This window comes from Pristis pectinata, chromosome 7, assembly GCF_009764475.1.
Source record: "Pristis pectinata isolate sPriPec2 chromosome 7, sPriPec2.1.pri, whole genome shotgun sequence".
NCBI classification, from domain to species: domain Eukaryota; kingdom Metazoa; phylum Chordata; class Chondrichthyes; order Rhinopristiformes; family Pristidae; genus Pristis; species Pristis pectinata.
In genome coordinates this window covers 40875532-40892250 of record NC_067411.1, presented here as the reverse complement: position 1 = coordinate 40892250, position 16719 = coordinate 40875532, and the positions used below count along the sequence as shown (strand labels likewise).

Sequence of the window (16719 nt, the reverse complement as noted above, 5' to 3'; positions counted from 1 at the left end):
AAAATGTTACATGTTTCCATAACGACAACACCTTACATTAATATATTAATGTAGAAGAATGATCAAGCTGGTGTTTCTTCCAAACTTGGACTTCTTGTGGTTGACCTCTTGAAGTCCAGGTCCATATAATTCATGGCATCACACCCTCCAGCACAGTCACCTGTTTTCAAAGGATGTCTGCATGCTTTCAATGCAGCATCAATACCCCATCCACCACACAGATTTGAATTCATTGCCTTCTCTATCAATGGACTTTCTTGAATTATTTCCTTTTCATTATCAAGTTATACTCTTGATCTGTTACCTCCAGGACTAATGTGTGACTTTTATCTTTTGTCTGCCATTCCATACAGAAGGTTTTCATCTCATAAATTCAGCTTTGCTCTACATAGTATTTTACAACATGGCCTTGTTTGTTTGTGATTCCCTCACTGATACATTTTAACCTCCAAACTTGACTGTTCCAAGACCATGCCAGCCACTAGGGTTTACCGCCCTTTGTAAATTTGATCACATGAAAAACTCTGCTGCCCATATCGTAATTTGCTCTAAATCATCCTTCCCCCATCACCTCTTTGCTGGTTGGCCTACTCTGGCTCTCAGTTTGGGAATGCCTTGATGTTAACATTTTTATCCTTATATTGCTTAGCCCCCTTCTTATCTCAGAAACCTTCATCTGAACTCTGATGTCTCATGGCCCTATAATAAAGGCCCGTTAGTCATCGTTAATTTTATTCGCTGATAATTGGGATGAGTGTCCGTGTCCCAAGCTTTGGAATTCCCCCCCCCCAAACATCCCCATCTCTCTTTCTTCCTTAAAGGCTCTCCTTAAAACCTGTTCCTTTGACTTAATTTTTGGTCACCTGTCCTAACATCTCCTGTCATAGATTGGAGTAATTTTAGGGTTGATATTACTCCTGTGATGTGCCTTGGGATGCAAAGGTGCTAAATGAATGGAGGTTGCTGTTGTGCCATTGGCAATACACAATGACTCTTACAGCAGGAGGTGTGAGATCAAACATAGAGACACGTTAGAGAATGAAATCACCAGTTAAAAGTAGAGGATTTAATCTCTCCAAATATTTTGACTGGAATTTACAGAGCTATAAACACCTGGATTCAAATAAATTTATATAGATGCCTCCATTTTGAGGTTTGATAACATCTAATGCCTTGGTTTCTATTGCAGGCTATAAAGTCTAAATCAGACCTTTGTTTTTAATTGCATCATTGCATTGTACTAAGTCAACAGCAGCACTTGTTTTTGCTGGGAGGAGAATGAACGATGTAAGTTTATGGTAATTGGCAATCGAAACAGGAAGGAAATTAGGAGAATTTTTTTAACTCGGGGATTTATGATCAGGAATAGTAAAATTGGCAGAAGCAGATTCAATTGTAAGTCTTGAGGGAGTTGGGTAATGACTTGGATAAAAAAAATACTGCGCTATGGGGATAGCGCAAAGGATAGACTAGCTGTTCTGATTCTGAATAAGTACCGTGTGCTGCACACAGGGAAAATACCTTCTCTTTAATACTTCTATTTAAGAATGGAACTTAAGTAGTTTGGTGGATAGGTCAGCTGAGCCCCTCCCTGTGACTGTGATACAACCCAGTAACAAAGTCCCCACTGTTGAGATCCTAATGTATGCAGACACAACTCTGAACTGAAACAGTGTTGGTCACATCAGGCTTCTGCTTGGAAATAATAGGCAGTAAAAGTATACTAGGAATTCCAAACATTGGTACTGGTTTATTGTTGTCACATGTACTGAGATACAATGGAAAAACTTAATTTTGCAAGCCATCCATACAGATCATCTCAAGGCAAGTACTCTGAGATAGTACAAGTAGAAAGCAGAATATAGAGTTACAGTTACAGTGAAAGTGCAGTGTAGGTAGACAATTAGGTGAAAAGTCATAAGGAGGTAGATTGTGAGGTCAAGAGTCCATCTTTAATATACAAGATGTATATTCCCATTAATTCCCCCCAGATTCTACAACCTACCTACACACTAGGGACCATTTACGGTGGCCATTAACCTACCATCCTTTGGGAGGAAACCCAGGTGGTCACAGCGAGGACATGCTAACTCCACAGAGACAGCACCCAAGGTCAGTATTAAATCTGGGTCACTGGAGCTATGAGGCAGCAGCTATACTAGCTGCACCACTGTGCTGTCCTCTAGGTATACTGCAGAGGATATGTTGCAGCTTCTTTCAATGGTAAGCCAAACAAAGGCCCTGTATGACTGTTCAGGAGGTTGTTAAAGTTCCCACTGTAATGTTTTTCAGAGCAGAAGTGGAAATATTCTACTCTTGTCTTCGACAATATTTATCTCTAATCAATATGTTTAAAAGTGGTTGGCAGGTCACTTTCGCAATGCTGTTTGTGGGTGCTTGCTGTGTACAAATTGACTGCCATATTTCCTGCATTACATAGTGACCACATTTATAGCAGCTTCTCCAGGGCAATAGGGAATAGGTTGGGCTTGAATCATTTTGATACAGTTTGGGAGTATTTTTTCAATTATTATCATTGGTTTGGCCAGTGCTGGGTATTTTCTGTTACTTAAAAAAAAGGCTAAGCAAAATTGGGAAGGACAATTAGTAATACCTGCCCAAAATTATGCATTGCTGCTCCTCCTCTTATCTCAAACCCTCTCCTTCTCTCACCCTCCCCTCACCTCCTCCTCTCCCTCCCGCTACTCTCCCCCTTGCCATGTCTTTCTTCCTCTTGCCCCACCACTGGTCCTCCCTCCCTCTCCCTCCCTCCCTCTCCCTCCCTCTCCCTCCCTCTCCCTCCCTCTCCCTCCCTCCCTCTCCCTCCCTCTCTCTCCTCCCTCTCCCTCCCTCCCTCTCCCTCCCTCTACCCTCCCTCCCCCTCCCTCCCTCTCCCTCCCTCTCCCCCTCTCCCTCCCTCTCCCTCTCCCTCTCCCCCTCTCCCTCTCCCTCTCCCTCTCCCTCTCCTCTCCCTCCCACTCCCTCTCCCTCTCCCTCTCCCTCTCCCTCTCCCTCCCTCTCCCTCCCCCTCCCTCTCCCTCTCTCTCCCCCTTCTCTCCCCCCCTCTCTCCCCCCCTCTCTCCCCCCCTCTCCCCCCTCTCTCCCCCCTCTCTCTCCCCCCCTCTCTCCCCCCTCTCTCTCCCCCCTCTCTCTCTCCCCCCCTCTCTCTCCCCCCTCTCTCTCTCCCCCCCTCTCTCTCCCCCCCTCTCTCCCCCCTCTCTCTCTCCCCCCTCTCTCTCTCCCCCCCTCTCTCTCTCCCCCCCCTCTCTCTCTCCCCCCCTCTCTCTCTCCCCCCCTCTCTCTCTCCCCCCCCTCTCTCTCCCCCCCTCTCTCTCTCCCCCCCTCTCTCTCTCCCCCCTCTCTCTCTCCCCCCCTCTCTCCCCCCCTCTCTCTCTCCCCCCCTCTCTCTCCCCCCCCTCTCTCTCCCCCCCCTCTCTCTCTCCCCCCCTCTCTCTCTCCCCCCTCTCTCTCTCCCCCCCTCTCTCTCCCCCCCTCTCTCTCCCCCCTCTCTCTCCCCCCTCTCTCTCCCCCCTCTCTCTCCCCCCTCTCTCTCCCCCCCTCTCTCTCCCCCCTCTCTCTCCCCCCCTCTCTCTCCCCCCCTCTCTCTCCCCCCCTCTCTCTCCCCCCTCTCTCTCCCCCCTCTCTCTCCCCCCTCTCTCTCCCCCCTCTCTCTCCCCCCTCTCTCCCCCCCCTCTCTCTCCCCCCTCTCTCCCCCCCTCTCTCCCCCCCTCTCTCCCCCCCCCTCTCTCTGTCCCTCTCTCTCTTTCCCCTCTCTCTTCCCCCCTCTCTCTTCCCCCCTCTCTCTTCCCCCCTCTCTCTTCCCCCCCCTCTCTTCCCCCCCCTCTCTTCCCCCCTCTCTCTTCCCCCCCCTCTCTCTTCCCCCCTCTCTCTCTTCCCCCCCTCTCTCTCCCCCTCTCCCTCTCCCCTCTTTCTCTCTTTCTTTCTCTCTCTCTCTCTCTCTTTCTCACCCTCTTTCTCTCTCTCCCTCCCCTCTTTCTCTCTCCCTCCCCTCTTTCTCTCCCTCTCTCCCCTCTTTAAACACCAGGGAACCAATTATAAGGCAAAGTGTAATGACAGTTTTTAAATTTCTTTTGCTGTCTCCATTACGCCTCCACTTTGCATCTTGTAATAGATTAACCATTAGCCAAACAATGTCAAGTAAGCTTATGATTGGTGACGTTGCAGACCAACGTGCCTTTCCAGAAAGGGGCGCGTAGTTGGATTTTAACCTGAGCATGTGTGCATTTTAACACAGTTTGCAGATGCGATCCACCTAATGTAGGAGCCAGCTTTAGTCAATGGATGCAAACCAATCTTAACTTGTGAGGATCTAATGTTGAATATGAAAGGTAACTAAGAGGGTGGAGGTGGCGGGGTTGAGTGTGGTTTCGCTGGTCAGTGACTTGGGTTAGGGAGGGGGTAGTGTGGGTGTAACTGCATTAATCATTCCTCTCAATGTTTTTTGAATAGCTGCAGTAAGTCTTCATGCTTTAGGATTAACCTTTGTACTCTCTGACCTGTTAACAGACTGTGGCCTGAAAGCAGAATTTGCAAACATGTTGAATGGTCTCTTTAATATTTTTCAGCCTATTTAGTATGGATCCTGGCTGGGGTATGCATTACTAATGTCAGGAGTAGTTTGCAAAATTGATTTGAACGTTATGTTGAGCACATTTGCCCCACCCCATATATTAGGATTTAAACTAATTGAGAAATAGTACAAGGGTGAATTCCTTGTAAGTGCGATACTGTAACCTGTGCATTTTATTGAGGTTTAGAAATGTCTGAAATAGTAAGTGGCAGGAATTTTTTTCTGTTTCTAAAAATAACTCAAGTCCAAGGAGTTTTGTTTTTGTTGTTAATTGTCTCTTTGGCTTCTAAAATTCTGGCTAAAGAGCAGGTCAGAGCTGGGCATCCTGAGCAAGTCCCTGGCTTTCCGTTTGCATCAACTGCTGAGGTGGAGAGGGTTGAGAGCTTCAAGTTCCTGGGAGTGAACATCACCAATAGCCTGTCCTGGTCAACTGTAAATATAATACTGAGCTAACGCAGAGGAGTAGACGCCATGGCCAAGAAAGCTCACCAGCACATCTACTTCCTCAGGAGACTAAAGAAATTTGGCATGTCCTCTTTGACACTTACCAACTTTTATAGACACACCATAGAAAGCATCCTATCTGGATACATCATGGCTTGGTATGACATGGACCGCAAGAAACTGCAGAGAGTTGCGGACACGGCTCAGCACATCACAGAAAACAGCCTCTCCTCCATGGACTCTGTCTATTCTTCTTGCTGCCTCGGTAAAACAGCCAACATAATCAAAGACCCCACTCACCCGAGACATTTATAAGGTTCACCACCTACAAGGCTCAAGTCAGGAGTATGATCGAAAACCCTTCACTTGCCTGGATGTGTGTAAATGCAACAATTGTTAGGAACATTAAATCCACACAGGATAAAGTAGCCCACTGGATTGTGATCCCATGCAGAACCAACACATTCATTCCCTACATCACTAGTACACAGTGGCAGTGATATGTAGCATTTACAAAATGTACTGCAGCTCCTCGCCAAGGTTATATTGACAGCACCTTCCAACCCCTCAAACTCTTAACCCCTAGAAAGACAGGGAGAGCAGGCACTGGGGAACACCATTATTTCCAGATTCCCCTCCAAGTCCCATACCATCCTGACTTGGAAATATAATATCCTTATTAACTCTGGGTCTACATCCTGGAATTCCCCACCCAATAGTATGGGGGAGCACCTTCACCAGAAGGACGGCAGTGGTTCAATAAAGCAGCTCACTGTTACCCTCTCAAGGGCAATTAGGGTTGGGAAATAAATACCGGCCAAATGAAGTTTGGTTTATGAACACAAGAAAGATTGCTTGGCTCATCTACAGATTGACAAAATAACCAGAGACAAAGAGGAGAATCTTTTTGCACTCGGCAATTTGGAATTGGTTTATTATTGTCACTTGTACTGAGGTGCAGTGAAAAACTTGTATACCGTTCATATAGATCAATTCTTTATACAGTGCATTGAGGTAGTACAGGGTAAAACAATACAGAATGCAGAGTAAAGTGTCACAGCTACAGAGAAAGTGCAGTGCAGGCAGACAATAAGGAGCAAGGTCGTAGGTAGATTGTGAGGTCAAGGGTCCATCTTATCGTACAAGGTAACTGTTCAATAGTCTTATAACAGTGGAATAGAAGCTGTCCTTGAGCCTGGTGGTATGTGTTTTCAGGCTTTTTTATCTTCTGCCTGTTGGGAGAGGTGAGAAAAGAGAATGTCTCAGGTGGGTGTGGTCTTTGATTATGCTGGCTGCTTTACTGAGGCAGTGAGAAGTATAGACAGAGCCCTTGGATGGGAGGCTGGTTTCCATGATGTGCTGAGCTGTGTCCACAACTGTCTGTAGTTTCTTGCGGTCCCAGGCAAAGCAGTTGCCATACCAAGCCGTGATGCATCCGGATAGGATGCTTTCTGTGGTGCATTGATAAAAGTTGGTGAGTGTCAAAGGGGACATGCCAAATTTCTTTAATCTCCTGTGGAGATGCTGGTGAGATTTCTTGGCCATGGCGTCTATGTGGTTGGACCAGGACAGGCTATTGGTGATGTTCACTCCCAGGAACTTGAAGCTCTCAATCCTGTCCATCTCAGCAGTTGATGTAGACAGGTGCATGTGCACCACCCCGCTTCCTGAAGTCAATGACCAGCTGTTTTGTTATTGCTGACACTGAGGGAAAGATTGTTGTCATGACGCCATGTCACTAAGGTCTCTATGTCCTTCCTGTACTCTGACTCATTCTTATTTGAGATATTGTTATAAATTGAGAAATTGTTATAATCCAGTATGCAATCCCTGATAGGATGATGCACTGATGGCTTTTAAAGGGGAATTGGATAAATTCTTGAAATGGAGAAACTTTACAGGGGTATAGGGCTAGAGTGGGAACTGGGATTGATTGGAATGTTCTATTAAGAGGCAAGCACAAGCAAGGTGGGCCAAATCAGCCTCCCTCTGTGCAATATCATTCTATGATTCATACGCCCCACCCAGTTGAAGCTGAAGCCTATTAACTGTCCCCCAGAACCTGAAGGAAGTGAAAGAAAATCAATCAGAAAATATATTTCCCATTTATTAATCTAGCATAAAAATGAATAAATAACCTAGTGCAGTTAAAATATGCGTGCCCTTTAATTTAGTACATAGTATTTTGATTATACATGGTAGATTGTTGAATCAAACCTGTTTGACTATACTTGCAAGTTCAGACACCAGAAGAAAAATGTGCTGGTTGGTGGGTTAATTGGCCACTGTAAAATTGCCCCTAGTATGTAGGTGAGTGGTAGAATCTGGAGGAGAGTGTAGGGAGAATTTAAAAGGGACTAATATAGGATGAAGGTAAATGTGTGGTTGATGATTGTGCAGACTTGGTGGGCCAAAGGCCCTGTTTCCATGCTGTATCTTTCTATGACCCTATGACTTGTATTTCCATAATGCTTTTCACAGCTTCACAACCAAACAGGTATATTTTCAATGTAGTAATACAGGCATTGCAGCAGCCAGTTTGTGCACAGCAAACTTCCACAAACTGTAATGTGAAAAGACCACGTAAGATGGTTTTAGGTGTTGGTTAAGGGACTGAACACTGGCTGGGACACTGGAGAATACCTATGCTCTTTGGAGTGGTGGTCATGGAGTCTTTTGTGTCCTGCCAAGATAGTAGACACGGCCTTATTTAATGTTTAGAAATGTGGTTAATGGAGGCTCTGCAATTCTTGTTTTTGTTTAATTCATTTGAAGTAGCGTTGCACCTCTTTAAATCACAGGTTGCATGTTAGGAAGTTTATGGAGCCACTGTGCTGGGATCGTCATCTACATCTTTATGTGGTCCTGGGACTTGAAATTGTGACCATCTGCCATAAAAGGTAGAGTGCTGCTCACAGGGTCACAGATGACATCCCAGAAGCATCCTGTGTGTGAACGCTATTGAGCTGTTGTCTTCGGGATGGAACAAAGGTGGATTGTTGGCTTATAGTTCATTCATTGGCATCTGGAGCAGATTTAGACTGCAGTTAGCATTCAACGTAAGAACATTAAAACTTAACAAATGGGAGCAGAAGCAGAAGCAAGCCATTTGGTCCTTAAGCCTGTTCCTACATTCAATAAGATCCTGGCAGATCTTCCACCTCAACACCATGTTCCCGCACTGTCCCCATACCCCTTGATTCTTCTAATATCCAACAATCTATTGATCTCACTTTGAACCCAGTCGAAGTCTATGACCTAACAGCTTTCCAGAGGAGAGAATTTAAAAGATCTACCATCTTCTGAAAGAAGAAATTTCTCCTGATTTCGGTCTTAAATGGCCAACCCCTCATTTTAAGACAGTGATCCCTGGCAATGGGTTTGCTCTGAGAGCCGGCATTAACTCAATGGGCCGAATCACACAACAATATAGAACTATATGGAAATAATAAGAAAATGTATTGGTTATAATCCAATCTGGACACTTGGAAGCAAACAACAGGAAGTTCGATCATGTCCTCAAGCCGAAGTTCTCAGTGGTAAAAACTGAATAGCTATTATCTTGGTTTATTAATGATTTTCCTTTTCTTACTCTATGGCCTTGGTGAGCCTACACCTGGAGTATTGTGCGCAACCTTGGGCTCTTCAGTTTCTGTGGAGGGAGTACAGTAATGATGGTTCCTGGGAAAGTAGGTGTGTCATACGGGGTGAAATTAGTAGGCAAGACCAATGTAGTTTAGGTTTTAGAAGAATGAGAGCTGGTCCCATTGGAAGGTATAAAATCCTAGAGGGCTTTGACAAGTGGGGAATTTTCCCCTGGCTGAGGACCATTGCCATAGAACCAGGAATCACTGTCTTTGGATATTTAGGATTGAAATCTGGAGAACTTTCTTCTTTCAGAGGATGGTAGATCTTTTAAATTCTCTCCCCTGGAAAGCTGTTGGGTCATAGACATTGATTGGTCAACACTTACTCAGTGGGCCAAAGGGCCTGTTTTCATGTTGTGTCTCTATGACTGTATATAACTTCAATTTAGTTAGCATCTTCAAGATAGTTGAACAGTCCAAGGCAGCTCACAGGAGCAATTTTCAAACAAAATTTGACCCTACACCGTACAAAGTGGTTTTGGCCAGCTTGATCAAAGGGAAAAGTTTTAAGGTTTGGGTAGAGACTTTGAGAGGCTTTGGCAGCAGAAAGTGGGTCAAATGATGCTAGAATGGATTTTGAATCATGGGATTCCTGGAGAGTGGATGGCCAGTGATGAGGGGGCTGAACATTTTTTAGGGCTTGGGGAGGCAGTGGAGTTGATGAGTCAAATGGAACAGGAAATCAGCACTTGTGATTAGGACTGAAGCTCACATAGGGTGAGACAGAATGTTAGGGTTTGGATGAGCCTGGCCAGTCTGTGAATAGCTATGCAGGCAACAGAACACAGAGTTCATGGCAACGATGTGTAGCATTAAGATTCATTAACTAGACAATGCAACCTCCAGGTAATGCCTGCTACAGGATCTCGACCTGAAAAATTAACTTGCACCGTTTGCCTCCACAGATGCTGCTTGACCTGCTGAGTTCTTCAAGTATTCTGTTTTTTGTTCCAGATTCCAGCATCTGCAGTCTCTTTTGCCCCCAGGTAATGCCTGCTGGTTTAAGTCAGTCTGGACAAACAGAAGTAAGGGAGCCATTAAGTGAACCCATAGATGACAAGTAATGGTCTCAACAGTTTACAGGATACATAATCCCACCAATTTGTCAGGTTAATGATTACTTCAACTCACATAATTTTTCAGTGCTGCTATTTTTTATGAGTTACCATCTGTTACCTGCTGTTATCCTCATCCTCCTCCTCCCCCACCATTACCACCCCCCCCCCACCCCCCTGAAATCAAGGTCAAAGAAAGAGAGGCATCTGTCACATCTCTTTCAGGGAGTCACAAAATCCTTTATAGCCAGTGAAGTTCTTTTGAAGGTTAAGATTGTAGCAATGTTGTAAATGTGGCAGAAAAAAATAGTGCACAGTAAACATAATCTGAAGCTCAGAAAGTCTAACACTGCAGATACTGGATTCTGGAGGAACAAACAATCTGCTGGAGGAACTCAGCGGGTCGAGCAGCATCTGTGGGAGGAAAGGAATTGTTGACATTTCGGGTTGAGACCCTGCATCAGGAAAGAAGTTTTGATTGCATATATTGGTCAGGGCAGGGAAGAGAACTCCCCGGCTCCAAATGCTGGTCCTCCCCAGGTTACAACAGGGTTCCGTTCCTGAGAACTGTTCATAACCCAAACAATTTGCAAATCAGAAATGCAGCTGCCTGGCAATGCATTTAAATAAAAACATCGGCCAACCAAGAGCAACATGTAGTTAAACCAGGGCATTTAACTCAAACATTCAGGTTTCTCTGCAAGATGCAATAATATTGTTGTTGCAGGAAAACTATTATCCATAGTCAATAATATCTGTACTCTGTATGGAATAAAGGACTGGTTTGTTTCGTTCATGCTATATGGAGATGGAACGTGTACTGTGATCCCAACCTTGCCCCAGAGCTGCAAACCAAGTTCCCACACAGCAGAAGATGCCCGCAGCAGCTGGCAAATCCATCCTGCCGGTCTCCCAAATGCTCATTTGTACAGACAGGCTCTCCGTGAGTTTGGGGAGGATCTGTATGGCAGTTGAGAGGCTGAACAGAGGCTGAAAAATGCCACCTCCAACAGGCAAGTACACCCTCAGCACTGCCCTGTGGACAGGCAATGGTACCTCAGCACTGCCCCGCAGACAGGTACTGGTACCTTGGCACCGCCCTTCTGACAATCACATATTTCCTCGCATTGCCCCTCTGACAGGCAAGCACTCCCTAAGTTCCGTCCTTTCAACAGCAGGCTCTGCCTCTCCAGCATCAGACGCTCCCTCAGCCGTGCTGCCCCAACTGCCTGCCCCTCTGATAGGGAGGTGCCCTGCCAAATGGCAAGTGCTCCCTTGGCAATGTGCTCTTGGCAATCGCCTTTGACAGTGTTGCTCTCTCCCACTACTGTCTCTCCAACAGTGAGGCAGCTTTTCAGGACACAGCTGGAATGCAAATGCTGGTTAAAGATAATTATCACTACCCACAATAAAGCCATTTGATAACTCAGGTTTTGGAAATCTCCTTGCATCCAATGCAGCTTCGTGCACCCTGCCCCCACTCCTCAGCACCCTGGTGTGGACGCACAGATGGGGTCTGTGGTTTACAGATGTCACACTTCAGGGCATTGCTTGTGACTACAACCCTGAGTAACAGTGATTAAAAATGTAGTGGTTTCATTGGGTGCTGATTAGTTTTATGTTAATAATGAGATACTATTGAAGCACGAACTCGGCACCTGGCAAAGACACAGCGGGTGCCCTGGTGGAAATCTTTGTGTATGAAGTGCAATTGCAGTGAGAACTGGATGCATGTGGGAAAAAGAAAGTTTGATTTGTAATTTAGTCGATTTCTGCATAATCTTTTAAATCAAGCAGAACTCAATCCGAGACAGGGGCAAATTCAGAAAGTTAGATGTTAAATGGAAAAAAAACTGAAAACCATCATGGATTCCAACATATGCAGACAGTTCATAATAATAAAATTAAACCTTAGATGGGAATCACGTAATTTAAAACAGAGGTTTATTGCCAGAGATGTATCAGACTTAATAAATTAAGTGAACATAATGTATTGATTTGCTATTTCATTCCAAGTTTGTTTCTCTCTTGTGAGAAGTGATATATGTTGAACACTTTGAGTTGACTGCAGTTTCCTGCCTCCTGATCAATTTGAGCATTTCTGTTGGTTGTACATTTCATTCCGTAAATTCGATTCATAGTCTTGCATTGAAAGGTTTGTTAACTACAAGTTAAATACATGAACGATCTCATTCAAAGCAAGACTATTTCAGATTGCTTATTAATCATTGAGGTTTTGTTAAACTTGTATTGAATTTCGGTTAGACCACACTCGGAGAGTACAGTGAACTGTTCTGCATGTTATAAAAGGGACATAGAGAACATTGAAGAAAGGGCAAAAAAGTTTATCAGAATGATGTCAGAACTGAGAGATATTGAATCAAAATTTGATGTGTCTGATTCCAGACTCTTCAAAAGAAAAGGTGGAGAGGTGACCTGATAGAGATATTTAAAATTTGTGGAGAATCCAAAAGGTAGCCACAAGAAATCCAATGGGAAATTCAAAAGAAACATCATTACCAAAACTTGGAATGCACTCCTTGGTGGAATTGTTAGGCAAACAGCAGAAATGCATTTAGGTGAAGGAAGATAAACACATGAAGGGAGAAACAAGTGAACTATTGTTAGGCTTGGTAGAATAAGCATGAACCAGGCTTGTCTCCATGTTGTAAATACGACGGCCTGGAAATTTGGTTGTATGTGCTGTTTTTTTTCGGTGCTACACAAATGAAAATAATTTTCCTGGAGTGAATGTAACAATGACCATTTCTCCCAAAGTGGTATCACACTGACATGGGCGATACAAAACTAATCCTTGTGAGTCCTCTCCTCTCTCGACCTTCATTTCGAAGCCATACCGTGCTGATCTCAGATGGGGCAATGACTAAAGATTGGTGATTGATTTGGCTGTTGAGTGTGTCCCTCCCTCCCTCTCTCTGGAATTCCTGTGCCATTGGATTTAGCCAGCTAGCATGATGCATCTGAATTTCCCTGTTGGTTACTCACTTGAGAGTTTTACTGGGCTATCCATCCAATCACTGACTCGTTGGCCCTTTTAAAATAAAACTTAATTTTAATTTTGCAATAATAGACCTGTATTGTTGAAAATAGAGATGGAGAAAACCACTGGCTTAAAATTAGTTCACATTAATACCGCACATTTTAAACTAAATGGCTGCAAAGGTTATTGGAAAGAAATGTTTTTATAGAAACTTGAGAATACCGTGTTGTGTATTTTAGGATTCTGAAGCTGATGACGTTTGAGAGGAGACGTGTTTAAACCAGTCAACATCCAAAGGCGTTCACTGTCGACGATTCCACTGTGCAGCTGGATTCCTGGGATACGCTCAACTTGGAACATCTGCAAGGTTTGATCTTTTTTTCCTCTCACTGTCAACCAGGTTTTTGCAAATGGTTCGTCACACTCTTGGCAGCTTGTTTTGTATGGGAAGTAGGGTTCCAACCCTCCAGGAATGCCTTGAGCCTGTGGGAAGTAGGGTTCCAACCCTCCAGGAACGCCTTGAGCCTGTGAGAATTATTGCTGCATGCAAATCCTGAGGGGTGATGACGGGGAGGAGGGGTGTGCTCTGGTGGTGTTTTCTTTTAATTTTCCCTGAACTCTGGTTTATTAGTTCTAAGTGAATTGGATGTGGGAATAAAGGATGATTGGCTGTGAAGAATTGACCAATAAGGAGCCCATGCATGTCCTGAGGCACACCGTTGAGAGAGTAGATGTGAGAAATGACCAGTGCGGGGATGATGTGAACAGGGATGAAAGGTCATTGGGAAGATGTCCAACCTCATTTGGCAGTTCCAGTGTGGATTGAAACGTAAGAATTTTGTGCATTTCAATGAACTTGCGTCTCATTCTTCTAAACTCAAGAGAGTGCAGCCTTAGTTCTTTGAACCTTTCTTCCATACCAGGAATCAATCTGGTGGACCTTTGCTGCACTCCCTCTGTCACAAGTGCATCCTTCATTATGCACAATATTTCAGATGTAGTCTTGTCAGCACCCTGTTTAATTGAATATGATGCATCTACTCAAATCCTCTAGCAATAATGGCCAACATACTACTTGACTTGCTAATTGCTTGTTGTCTTTCCATGTTAAGCTTTATGAATTTGTGTGTGTGAACGCCAACACCTTGCAATCGCTTGCTCCCTTTTTAAAAAAAAAGTCTTTCTATTTTGAACTTTGCATTCCATGTGTTATATCCTTGCCCATTCACAAAGCCTGCCAACATCCCCCTGAATCTTCACTGCATTCTTCTCACAGCCCAGACTGTTACCCAGTTTTGTATAGACAAACTTAGGTATATTACACTTGATTCCCTCATTCAAATCATTGATATAGGTTATGAACAGCTGGGCCCCAGCACCAATCCCCTATCGTACTCCACTGGTCAGAGATTCCCAGTCTGAAAATGACCTGTTCTTCCCACCGTGTTTTCTATCCATTAACCAATCCTCAATTCATGCCAGTATATTACCCCAATATGAAGACACAAGAGACTGCAGGTGCTGGAATCTGGAGCAAAAAAAAACAGATTCATGAATTCAGCAGGCCAGGCAGCATCTGTGAAGGCAAATGCTGCTTGAACAGATGAGTTTCTCTAGCAGTTTGTTTTTTTCTTGCCCCAATACTTTGCACTAAATGGGCAATTTTAACAGTGGCTGTAAGTTGAAGACTGTTTCTGAAATTTGACGTAAATGGCAGCAGAGATTATAAATGGACTACGATGTCAGTTGTGGAAGAAGAAGACATGATATCAAGTTCTTTTGGCAAAAAAAGATGTATTTTGGCAGAGAGCACATGGATTCGTATTACGTTAGGCTAAGTGTGAGTAGGAGTGTTGTTTGATGTGTCCCACCTACATTGATATAGAGGGAAAGAGGCCATCCAGCCCATCACACCTGTACCAGCATCTTGGCAAGTGCTCTCCATTCGTTCTCACATCCCTGCTTGTCACCACAGCCCTGGATGTTCACCCCTTCAAGTATTTGTCCAGTTCCCTTCTGAAAATTGCTCTTAAATCTATTTCCTTCACACAGTTTCCAGATCTCAACAATATGCTCTGTGTAAATAAATTATTTGTGAGAACCTTGTAGAAGTCAGCATATGAATGTCTAAATCCTAATTCTTTTGTCATTTAATTTAAAATCTGTGTCTTCACTTAATGTGTAAAATAACTTGCCATCATAAGTGCATGGGTTAATCTAATATACATAGTATATTGAGTCACTTAATGCAAACTAGGATTGTCAAATTCTTTGAATCAAGTTATTGCATTGCCTTTAAACATCCAATCAATGTATCCTGTCTCTCACCAACCCTCTCTTGCCAACTTCCTCCCGTTAGCCCCCTTTAGCAGATTCCCCATGCCTATTCCTTTTCAGCTGCTCGCTCACTAGCTCTCCCACACCCGCTCCTTCTTGCCCGCTCTCACTAGCCTGCTCTCTCATGCCTGCTGTCTCTGTCTTCCTGCCTGTTGCTGTGGTTCTAAACTTGTATGCAGAGGCCCTGCATTAGATTATACTGTTGACTTCCTTCTATAGAGCATCAATTTATGTCCTTTAATGAATAAATGGCTCAAATACTTTGAAATTCATTTTGCCATATTTTCATGAGCTAGAGAGGTTTGCAGTTGAAAGTACTAACAGCTCATAGATAGTCCTGAAGGCTTCCAAACCTTGTTCAATTCCAGTGACTCTCTGCGGTGTAGCTGTGAGACTCCTGTGATACTCTGGCAAGTTCTGGGCTGCATTTGTCATGACAGGTGATGTCATGACAAGTTGATGCATTGTGTAGGAAGTTGCAATTTGTCATGTGCTGTAATGTGATCGTCAAAAGGGGAGAGGCCAGATCTCCTACTGTTTGCCTGGACGAATTAAGCAGTTGTGTTCTTTTCATGTACCAGCCCTATTTCAATTTGGGATCCAGGATTTAACACTTTGTGGGTCTCTGCGCCATTTAGACAAAGGAACTGGATCTGGTCAGGGAGCCGCAGTGGAGTTTATTCCCAAGGTGACGTTAAACTTAAATGTGTGGATCAACTCACTGTCTTCAACATATTTTTCCAAGTCCGGTTCTTGGGGAATTGTCCTTGAGAAGTAATAATTGTTTACTCTCTGGTGAAACTGACATGTGTTCCTTCAATGTGTATGTAATAATTAGACTGGTTTCCAGCTAATGGAAAGCTGTGGGATTATAGCTGAAACCAAACAGATTGTGTCTCCTGTGGTTAAGAAACATAAGAAAGCAAAATGCTAAATTTACAGGACTGGTTCAGTGTCAATGAGACATGAAGTTATAATTACTTGTAACTTCCTTGTGATCCAGACCAGACTCTTTACAATCTCCCGCATGACACTTTGTCATGCATGAGTGAACTAACCTCTTTACCACATAGAAGTTCATGTTGTACAGCAAATTTAAAGTTACTGCATGCACAGTAATTTTGAAGTTTTGATAAAATGGACACAAAGGTATAGAAATTCATTCTTGGGCACTAAGCACACAATGTTGCTTAGTCTGTATTTTGCACTTCATTTGCAAACTTATTAGTCCATGGTTTTGTAAATGAAATCCAGCAGCTACGAGTTGCTGTATTGTTTGTTTACTTTGTATGCCTAAGGATGATTTTTTAACCTAGAATATTGCGGCTATTTGGATAGAGCAAAAACAGAGGCCTTCAGTATAAATTAGTTACCAAGAAATTAAATAAGGAATTCAGAGGAATGGGAGTAGTGAGAATGTGGAATTTGAGACTACAGGGATTACTTGATGTGAATTGCAGAAGTAAGTTTTGCTGATAAGAGTCAGTTGAGGAAGGATGACAGTATGCAGGAGTAGACTGTTCACACCTGCTTTGACTGAGTGTGCTTTACGTAGGCATAAAAGCAGAGGAGTTATCCCCATTGACAATATCTATCCCTCAATCAACATTATCCAAACAGATTATCCAGCCATTACTTCCTTGC

General features: G+C 43.8%; 1 protein-coding gene across 6 annotated transcripts in view; it reads left to right on the top strand.

Moving 5' to 3' along the window:
* Positions 1–16719, top strand: part of LOC127572465 (coronin-2A-like) — a 136438-nt gene that overhangs the window by 37513 nt on the left and 82206 nt on the right. For 3 of the 6 annotated variants that reach the window (XM_052019769.1, XM_052019773.1, XM_052019774.1), the window contains one exon: positions 12978–13105. The gene's annotated coding sequence lies outside the window, so the exon portion shown is untranslated. Of the gene's footprint in view, positions 1–1991; positions 2113–4216; positions 4350–12977; positions 13106–15631; positions 15764–16719 lie in introns of those variants that run through there. The other 3 variants (XM_052019770.1, XM_052019771.1, XM_052019775.1) reach the window with 3 other exon arrangements.